At 40.9% G+C, this 10,519-nt stretch overlaps 1 pseudogene across 1 annotated transcript; it reads left to right on the top strand.

Moving 5' to 3' along the window:
- Positions 1–468: 468 nt before the first annotated feature.
- On the top strand, positions 469–1,132 carry LOC116527475 (annotated as a pseudogene). Its single transcript, XR_004258560.1, has one exon. The product of XR_004258560.1 is annotated as a 60S ribosomal protein L12 pseudogene (transcript).
- Positions 1,133–10,519: the final 9,387 nt, after the last annotated feature.

The raw sequence follows: 10,519 nt of genomic DNA, 5'->3' as shown, positions 1-10,519 counted from the left end.
CTGAATAATGCTTCATTCCATGGATGTGCTACAGGTTATCACTTTTTTGAAGAACATCTTGGTGGTTTCCAAATGTCGACACTTATGAATAAAGCTGCTATAAACATTTATGTGCAGGTTTTTATGTGAATGAATACTTCTTTTTCATTCCTGGTTTTTCAGGTTTACATTGGGTATTTTTTTTTTTCTTATATGGTTCATTTCTTCCACACCTGAAAAAAATCCTTAATTTTGTTTTTACAAGCCTGAATTCTCATTAGATTTTCATTAAATATTAATTGTAAGAAAGTTTCCTCAAAGTTAATATAAACATTAAAAAATTTGTTGAGTGATTCTCAAAGTCCCTTGAGTTTCTAGGCTCTGGGCCATTTCCACAGAAAGATGAAATGGTGTGCTATAATTGAGATTGGAGCACTAAATAACTTTTCCGTAATGTAACCGAAAGTATCTTAACTTCTTTTCAGTTGATACTTTAAAGTCTATTTTGGCCTTCGGCTTTCGGCTCGGAGGAGGCCAAGGTGCAACTTTCTTCGGTCGTCCCGAATCCGGGTTCATCCGACACCAGCCGCCTCCACCATGCCGCCGAAGTTCGACCCCAACGAGATCAAAGTCGTATGTCTGAGGTGCACTGGGGGTGAAGTCGGTGCCACTTCTGTGCTTGCCCTCAAGATCGGCCCCCTCGGTCTGTCTCCAAAAACAGTTGGTGATGACATTGCCAAGGCAACGGGTGACCGGAAGAGCCTGAGGATCACGGTGAAACTGACCGTTCAGAACAGGCAGGCCCAGATTGAGGTGGTGCCTTCTGCCTCTGCCCTGATCACCAAAGCCCTTAAGGAACCACCAAGAGACGGAAAGAAACAGAAAAACATTAAACACAGCGGGAATATCACTTTCAATGAGATTGTCAACATTGCTCGACAGATGCGGCACTGATCTTTAGCCAGAGAACCCTCTGGAACTATTAAAGAGATCCTGGGGACTGTCCAGTCTGTGGGCTGTAATGTTGATGGCCGCCACCCTCACGACATCATGGATGACATCAACAGTGGTGCTGTGGAATGCCCAAATAGTTAAGAAGCACAAAGGAAAATATTTCAATAAAGGTCATTTAACAACTGGTGGGAAAAAAAAAGTCTATTTTGTAATTTATCTTTAACCCAACATTTCATTAAGTTAAATGTAGATATTTATCACTGTATGTGAATTACTGAGTATTCCTTTTGATGACAGAATGAAAACTATGCTTCTTTAAGAGCATCTCCAAAAACATTACAGTGTGTTTTTTATTATTGTTTGAGCCATTCTAGAAGCCCTGAATATGCACATGGTACCAAAACAAACTGCTTCTGTGTGGGGACACATATTTTGCTTTAGTTCTAGACAGCTGTAACGAACAGCTGTACTTTCTTAGCTGCACTATGTCCAACCCTTTTCCTTCTTATGTGAGGGAATTTCCCACTGTCTTGGTAATGCTCTTCTTCCTACTCTGGAGGCATTAGAGAACCTATCCCCAGGCACCTCCCTCCCCCCACCTCCAGTAGACTATGCATGGGCATGTGATCTAGGCTTAGCCAATGATCTTTTTTCCAGAACACTGATGCTTGACCAAATGACAGAAAGACAAAGGGGAGTTGATATTTAATTCACAGCAGTAGGGAGATTATCTCCAAGAGCACTGAGAATGAATACTAAAAGTGCCCTGCAACAAAGGTGGCTGTATCCTTCCCAGGCTATTGCTAAAATCTTGTAGTTTCTTGGCTGTCTGGAGCCACCTGGGTCTCTATCCATTTTTCAAACCTAGTATTATAGATTCCTGTGAGTTTGTTAGCCCTTGATAATGCCCTTCTAATAAATTCATTTTTCCCTTAAGATTGTTAAAGTAGCCATTTACTACCCATAAAAGTATTTCATGGAAATATTTGGATAATTAAAATCAATCAATTCATTCATAAGTTCTCCTAATATTCATTAAACACCTGCTGTATATTGTGGTAGAGCTTAAGAATATGGTGGTGTAATCACCATATTCTTAGAATATAATGGTGACAAAGAATATGATGGTGAGTAATAGATACTGTTTCTACTGTCTTGGAACCCACAGTCTATTGGAAGATACAAACAAGGAAAGAGATAATTAAAGCACAGGCATGATGGAGAAGGATGCTATTCACCAGAAACACAAAGAAGGAGCATTTACTCCAACCTTAATGATGGTAGTGATGGGGGATGTCAGATAAAGCTTCAAGTGGTATCTAAATTAAGGTTTGAAAATATGTAAAAATGACACCTAATTGTTAGGTAGGAGGTGAAAATGAGAATTCCAAATAGAGGAAAAATGCCATGTGATGCCCCAGAGTTGAGAAGTGCAGTACCTTTAAAAAATGAGGAAAAAGTTCTATATTTCTGAAGTGCAGAGTACATTTAAGCAGGTAGAGAGGAACAATCAGTGGGACTGAGATTATGCCAAGTATTGCGAGTCACATAAGGGTGTTAACACTTTTCCCTATAAGCAGTTAGAGGCAACTGAAGGGTTTCAAGCAGAAGTATCAGTAGGCAGCTATCTGGTACCTGGGGCCTGGGGAAATTGTGTAAGAAAATATTGTGAAATTCAGGAGTGGGAGCAAAAACCTCTGATATGTCATGACTTCAAAGCCATTGATTTTTTTTTTTTTTTCGAGATGAAGTCTTGCCGTCACCCAGGCTGGAGTGCAGTGGCACAATCTTGGCACACTGCAATCTCCACCTCCTGGGTTGAAATTGTTCTCCCGCCTCAGCCTCCCGAGTAGTTAAAATTGCAGGTGCGTGCCACCACATCTGGCTATTTGTGTGTGTGTGTGTGATTTTAGTAGAGACCCGGTTTCACCACGTTGGCCAGGCTGGTCTCAAACTCCTGATCTTAAGTGATCCACCTGCCTTGGCCTCCCAAAGTGCTGGGATTACAGGCATGAGCCACCGTGCTTGTCCTGTTGATTTTTCTAAAAATTTTATCTTATTTTTTACAGAGATGGTATCTCTCTATGTTGCCCAGGTTGTTCTCAAACTCCTGGGCTCAATCAATCCTCCTGTCGCAGCCTCCCAAAGTGCTGGGATTATAGGTGTGAGCCACCATACCCAGCCAAAATCATTTATTTATTTATCTTTGAAACAGAGTCTCACTTTGTTGCCCAAGCTAGAGTGCAATGGTGTGATCTTGGCTCATTGCAACCTCCGCCTCCCAGGTTCAAGCATTTCTCCTGCCTCAGCCTCTTGAGTAGCTGGGATTACAGGCACGTGCCACCAATCCTGGCTAATTTTGTACTTGTAGTAGAGACGGGGTTTCAGCATGTTGGTGAGGCTGTTCTCGAACTCCTGACCTTGTGATCCACCTGCCTTGGCTTCCCAAAGTGCTGGGATTACAGGTGTGCCCACAGCACCTGGCTGTGGATTTTTTTTTTTTTTTTTAAGAACAAAGCTATTGTGTTTTCCTTTATGTGTGGAAATGATAATACTGGGTTAAAAATTAGTGGACAGGCTGGGCACAGTGGCTCATGCCTGTAATCCCAGGACTTTGGGAGGCCGAGGCAGGCGGATTGCCTGAGGTTAGGAGTTGGAGACCAGCCTTGCCAACATGGGGAAAACTCATCTCTACTAAAAATACAAAAATTAGCCAGGCATGGTCGTGCACTCCTGTAATCCTAGCTACTCAGGAGGCTGAGGCAAGAGAATCGCTTGAACCCAGGAGGTGGAGTTTCCAGTGAGCCAAGGTCATGCCACTGCATTCCAGCCTGTGCAAAGGAGCGATAGTCTGTCTCAAAAAAAAAAAAAAAAAATGAGCAGACAGGTTTGTTGAGAATTTTTTCTATAACGGTAATGGATTTACTATGATTTACCAATGTTTCATAGAAATCTACCTATAAGAGTGGCCTTCAGATTTTTTGCTTGTATTTTAAAAAATTTTCTTGGAAGCCTATATGTTTGTACATTTTTAAGTTGACATTTAAGATTTTTTATTATAAAATTAAATAGTTACAAACAATAAAATTTTCTGTCATTGTGTAAGTAAAACTAAATCACTTGGGTTTATGTATGGAAAAGATTGAAACTATAGCAATTTTATATCCACTGTCATTCTTTTAGAAATACTGCATCATCTTTAGTAAGCAGAATATTACATTGTCCCTTTTTCCTTGACTTGTTATTTCCATTCTACTGCCCTTACATAATTTTATCATAATATAATATGTTAATTACTTTTTGGCTTCTGACTCCCTGATTACCCTATCATACATCCTGCTATAAAAATGTGTATTAAGTTCAAACTTATGAGCTTAAATTCTTTTTTTCTTTTCCTCATTTTCTATCGCTGGAGAAAAATTTTTTTATTCTAAATTAAGCCTTAATTTTAATTATCAATAATATTGATTAAAACAGCAAATATATTTTACACTTTGATAATTAATGTGCCACCCACCATTAGCTCATATGTCCATAGAAGATTTGTACTTACTGCTAAATGAGACAGATTGCCTTGATTAAAAAAGGCTTTCTCATACCAGTGTTTTGAACTGCGGCTTGCTTTGTTGTTTGTATTTGTTCTTACACCTTTGGGCAATGCACGATTACGATTAGAAAATGAATGAAAGTGGCATCAGCCGCAGGTGGCTGTAATCCCAGCACTTTGGGATGCTGAGGTGGGTGGATTCTTGAGCCCAGGGGTTTGAGTCCAGGAGGAGTTTGAAATCAGCCTGGGCAACATGGTGAAACCCCCGTCTCTACTAAAAATGCAAAAATTAGCTGGGTAGCATGGCACACACCTGTAGTTTCAGCTTCTTGGGGGCTGAGGCAAGAGATCATCTGAGCCTTGGGAGATTGAGTCTATAGTGAGCCATGATCATGCCACTGCACTGCAGGCTGGGTGACAGAGCAACACCCCTGTCTCAAAAGAAAAAAAAAAGAAAGAAAGTTGTGTCTTCTTTTGGTAAAGTGAGAGAAAGACATCCAGCAAGATACCTTGAGGCCGGGCACAGTGGCTCACACCTGTAATCCCAGTACTTTGGGAGGCCGACGAGGGTGGATCAACTGAGGTCGGGAGTTCTAGCCCAGCCTGACCAACATGGTGAAAACCTGTCTCTACCAAAAATAAAAAATTAGCCAGGTGTGGTGGCGGACACCTGTAATCCCAGCTACTCAGAAGGCTGAGGTATGAGAATCGCTTGAAGCTGGGAGGCGAAGGTTGCAGTGAGCCACGATTGTGCCATTGCATTCCAGCCTGGGAGACAGAGTAAGACTCCATCTCAAAAATTGAAAAAGACACCTTGACCACAGGCAGATCAATTTTATTTTATGTATTTATTTAAAATGTTAAAATTTTAATTTTATTTTAGATATGTGGTCTTTCTCTGTGACCCTATTAAAGTGCAGTGGCATGATCATGGCTTACTGCAAGCCTTGAACTGCTCAAGTAATCCTCCCACCTCAGCCTCCTGAGTAGCTGGGGCTACAGGCAAGTGCCACCGTGCCATGTTACTTGTTTTATTTTTTGTAGAGATAGGGTCTTGCTAGTCTCAAACTCCTGGCCTCAAGCAATTCTCTCACCTCCACCTCTCAAAGTGCTGGGATTATAGGTGTGAGCCACTGTGACCCGCCTAGATCAGTTTTAGAATTATACAAGTTGAGGATCTAAAAACTCACCTCCTTAAAACTTTCCCAACCTATTTATTCCTTAGAACATCTTTGAGTGAATTTCAAAATCATGGATCTGGATGGAGGGCAAAATAAACGAGGCTTCTTTTACAAGGATCTTGGACAAGAAATTTGATTTGTGTAAATCTCAGTTTATGTCATAAAAAGTGTGGGGGGATTAAGTTAATTTTTAAGATTTTAATTTTTTTTTTTTTTTTTTGGAGATAGGGTCTCACCCTGTTACCCAGGCTGGTGTGCAGTGGCACAATCTCAGTCCACTGCAACCTCTGCCTCCTGGGCCTCAGGTGATCCTCCCACTTCAGCCTCCTGAGTAGCTGAGAATACAGGTGTAAGCCAACATGCCCAGGTAATTTTTATATATTTTTTGTAAAGATGGGGGTTTTACCATGTTGTCCAGGCTGGTCTTGTCCTGAGCTCAAGTAATTAGCCCACCTTGGCCTCCCAAAGTTCTGGGAATCGTGGCGGGAGGCAAAAGGCACTTCTTACATGGTGGCAACAAGAGAAAATGTGGAAGAGGCAAAAGCAGAAACCCCTGATAAGCCCATTAGATCTTCTGAAACTTATTCACTATCAAGATCTTATGAGACTTATTCACTATCAAGATCTTGTGAAACTTATTCACTATCAAACTTATTCATTATCAATTTATTCACTATCAATAGCACAGAAATGGCCCCCATGGTTCAAATATCTTCCCCTGGGTCCCTCCCACAACATGTAGGAATTCTGGGAGATACAATTCAAGTTGAGATTTAAATGGGGATACAGCAAAACCAGACACTTTAAAAAAATAGTTTTATTTGTGTTTAGAATGTGTTTTGAGGTTAAATTTTTTTTTTTTTGGTGTTTTTTTTAGTAGAGACGGGGTTTCACCATGTTGACCAGGATGGTCTCGATCTCTTGACCTCGTGATCCACCCGCCTCGGCCTCCCAAAGTGCTGGGATTACAGGCTTGAGCCACCGCGCCCAGCCAAGGTTAAATTTTTTTCACATTATTGTTTAAGTGGCTATAGGCAACTCAATCTCTTTGATCTTTACTTTTCTTATCTGTTAAACGATAATAATGTCACCTATTTTGTACTTCAGGTGATGATAACAAGAGAGAAACTAAGGCTTTTTTCACTTAACATAATGTCTTCAAGGTTCATCCATGTTATAGCATGTATTAGATATTCATTCCTTTTTATTGCTGAATAATATTCCATTGTATGGATCTGCCACATTTTGCTTATCTGTTCATTATTTGATGAACATTTGGGTTGTTTCCATGTTTTACCTATCATGACATATTGTGCAAACATATGTTTTCATATATTTTGGGTAATATATCTAGGAGTAAGATTGCTGGGTCATATGGTAATTCTATGTTTAGCATTTAGAGGAACTGCCAAATTGTTTTCCAAAGGGGCTACTCCCAGCCTGGTGCGGTGACTCATGCCTGTAATCCCAGCACTTTGGGAGGCTGAGGTGACAGATCACTCGAGGTCAAGAGTTTGAAAGCAGCCTGGCTAACATGCTGAAACTCCGTCCCTACCAAAAATACAAAAATCAGCTGGGTGTGGTGGAGCGCCTGTGACCCTAGCTACTTAGGATGTTGAGGTGGGAGAATTGCTCGAACCTGGAAGGCAGGGTTACAGTGAGCCCAGATTACCCCACTGCACTCCAGCCTGGGGGATAGAGCGAGATTCCTTCTCAAAATAAATAAACAAAACAAAAAAAGCACAAAGGACATTTTGAGAGAAGATCTTCTCATAATATTTAACAAAATTTGAGTATTAAGCAATGATAAACATTTACTTTTTTTTAAAAAAGTGGCTACCCATTTTTATACTTCTACCAGCAAAGTTTGAAAGTTCCAATTTCTCCACATCCTCGACAAAACTTGTTGATCATAGTCATCTGGTGTTTTTTATTTTGTTTTGTTTACTTATCTATATTTGAGACAGGGTCTCGCTCTTTCCCCCAGGCTGGAGTACAGTGGCACGATCTAAGCTCACTGCAACCTTCACCTCCCAGGTTTAAGCAATTCTCATACCTCAGCCTCTCAAGTAGCTGGGACTACAGATGTGTGCCACCAAACCCAGCTAATTTTTGTATTTTCCTAAAGCCCAAGTTTCATCATGTTGCCCAGGCTGGTTCTGGTGTTTGAAATGGTATCTCCTGTGGTTTTTATTTGAATTTCTCTAGTGGATAATGACATTGAGCATCTTTTCATGTGCTTTTGGGTCACTTGCATATCCTCTTTGGAAATATGTCTGTTTAGGTCCTTTAAACTTTTTTTTTTTTTGAGACAGAGTCTCACTCTGTCACCCAGGCTGGGGTGCAGTGGTGTGATCTCTGCTCACTTCAATCTCTGCTGCCTGAATTCCTGTGATTCTTGTGCCTCAGCCTCCTGAGTAGCTGGGATTACAGTTGTGCACCACCACACCTGGCTGATTTTTGTATTTGTAGTAGAGATGGGGTTTCACCAGGCTGGTCTTGAATTTCTGTCCTCAGGAGATAGTCCGCCTCTGTCTCCCAAAGTGCTGGGATTAGAGGCATGAGCCACTGCACCCAGCCAAACTTTTTTTTTTTTTCTGATAACACTTAAGATCTACCCTCTTAGCAAATGTGAAATATAGGATCAGTTTTTCTTTGTTGTTGTTTTTTAGATAGTGTTTCACTCTGTCGCCCAGGATGGAGTGCAATGGAGGGATCTCAGCTCACTGCAACCTCCACCTCCTGGATTCAAGTGATTCTCCTGCGTAGCTGGGATTACAGGTATGTGCCACCACACCTGGCTAAATTTTGTATTTTTAGTAGAGATAGGGTTTGGCCACGTTATTGAGTTTGGTCTTCAACTCCTGGGTTCAAGCAATCCACCTGCCTTGAATTTTAATTTAGATGAAATTCAGTTTATCTATTTTTCCTCTTGTCACAAGTGCTTTTCGCTTATTTTGAATTTTTTTTTTTTTAATATGGTATGAGGTTGGTGTCCAGCTTCTTTCTTTTGCATGTGGATATCCAGTTGTCCTGGTATTATTTGCTGAAAAGTCTATTCTTTCCCATTGTATAGTCTTGGCACCTTGCTGAAAAATCAACAGACCATAAATGTAAGGGTGAATCAATTCTTAAATGCTGATTTTTATACTTTTTAAAAATGTTCTGTAAACAAAATAAGATTTACATTGCCAGTTAAAAAGTCCTGGTAGAAGTGATTTCCTGTGACTTATATCATCATCAGCATTATATTTTAAGATGTTAATGACTCTACTTATGAGAAATTTTAACAAAACACAGATGAATTGTTCATATTTGTTTCTCTCAAATTTGTTGATATAATTAGTAAATTGAAATATTCTTGTTCTCTAGTTGAACTTCCAAATATTCCTGAATATTTATCTCCTAAAAGTACCTAAACATTCTTGTAAAATTAAAGAATAAAAAATATTTGGCCGGGTACGGTGGCTCACACTTGTAATCCCAGCACTTTGGAAGACTGAGGCAGGTGGATCAGTTGAGGTCAGGAATTTAAGACCAGCCTGGCCAACAGGGTGAAACCCTGTCTCTACTGAAAATACAAAAATTAGCTGGGCATGATGGTGCATATCTGTAATCCCAGCTACTTGGGAGACTAAGGCAGGAGAACTGCTTGAGCCTAGGAGGGGGAGGTTACAGTGAGCCAAGATCATATCATAGCACTGCAAACTAGGCAACAGAGCAAGACTCCATCTCAAAAAAAAAAATAATAACAAAAATAAAAATATTTTTTCCAGGCCACGTATGGTGGCTCATGCTTATAATCCCAGCACTTTGGGAGGCCAAGGAGGGCGGATCACTTGAGGCCAGGGGTTTGAGAGCAGCCTGGCCAACATGGTGAAACCCCATCTCTACTGAAAAATCCAAAATTAGCCAGGCACGGTGGCATGCACCTTTAGTCCCAGCTACTTAGGAGGTCCCTTCACTCAAGCCTGGGTGATAGCGCCAGATGTTGTCTCAAAAAAGAGAAAAAAAAGTTTAATAGTTTTGACTGTGCGGGGCCATTGAAAAGGTCTTAGGACCAGATCACTTTTTTTTGAGACAGTGTCTCACTTTGTCACCCACTCTGAAGGGCATTGGTGCCATCTCAGCTCACTGCAGCCTCAACTGCTGTTCACTGCCAGCTTCAAGAGACCCTCCCACCTCAGCCTGCCAAGTAGTTGGAACTACATGTGTGTACCACCACCCATGTTTTGTTTTGTTTTATATATATATATGTAGAGATGGGGTTTCTCCATGTTGCCCAGGCTGGTCTTGAACTCCTGAGCTCAAAGGATTTGCCCACCTCGGCCATCAGTTTCCTGCATGAGCCACTGTGCCTAGCCAAGATCACACTTTAAGAGTGGTATAATATGACCTGTCAAAGAAAGAAAGCAAAAACGTAAGCACCTTTTCTTTAAAAAACAAAACAAAACAGGAAGCAACAAACAATAGCACACAAAACACACAAGCATGTAATCCTAGCACTTTGGGAGGCCAAGGCCAGCTGATCACTTGAGGTCAGGAGTTTGAGATCGGCCTGCCCAACATGGTGGAACCTGGTCTCTACCAAAAATACAAAAAAAAAAAAAAAAAAAAAGAGCCGGGAGTGGTGGTAGGTGCCTGTAATCCCAGCTACTCAGGAGGCTGAGGCAGGAGAATCACTTGAACCCAGGAGGCAGAAGTTACAGTGAGCTGAGATGGTGCCACTGCACTCCAGCCTGGGCGACGAGTGAAACTCCATCTAAACAAACAAACAAAAAACCCCCCAAAACAAAAACAAAACATACACACACACAAGCAGTAATATAAAAAAATATAAACTCACAATGGCAATTTC

The sequence above is a fragment of the Sapajus apella genome, unplaced genomic scaffold (genome assembly GCF_009761245.1).
Source record: "Sapajus apella isolate SASKATOON/1434 unplaced genomic scaffold, GSC_monkey_1.0 scaffold54, whole genome shotgun sequence".
In the NCBI taxonomy this organism is placed as follows: domain Eukaryota; kingdom Metazoa; phylum Chordata; class Mammalia; order Primates; family Cebidae; genus Sapajus; species Sapajus apella.
The sequence above is the reverse complement of the archived record's forward strand: the minus strand, read 5'-3'. Positions and strand labels throughout refer to the sequence as shown.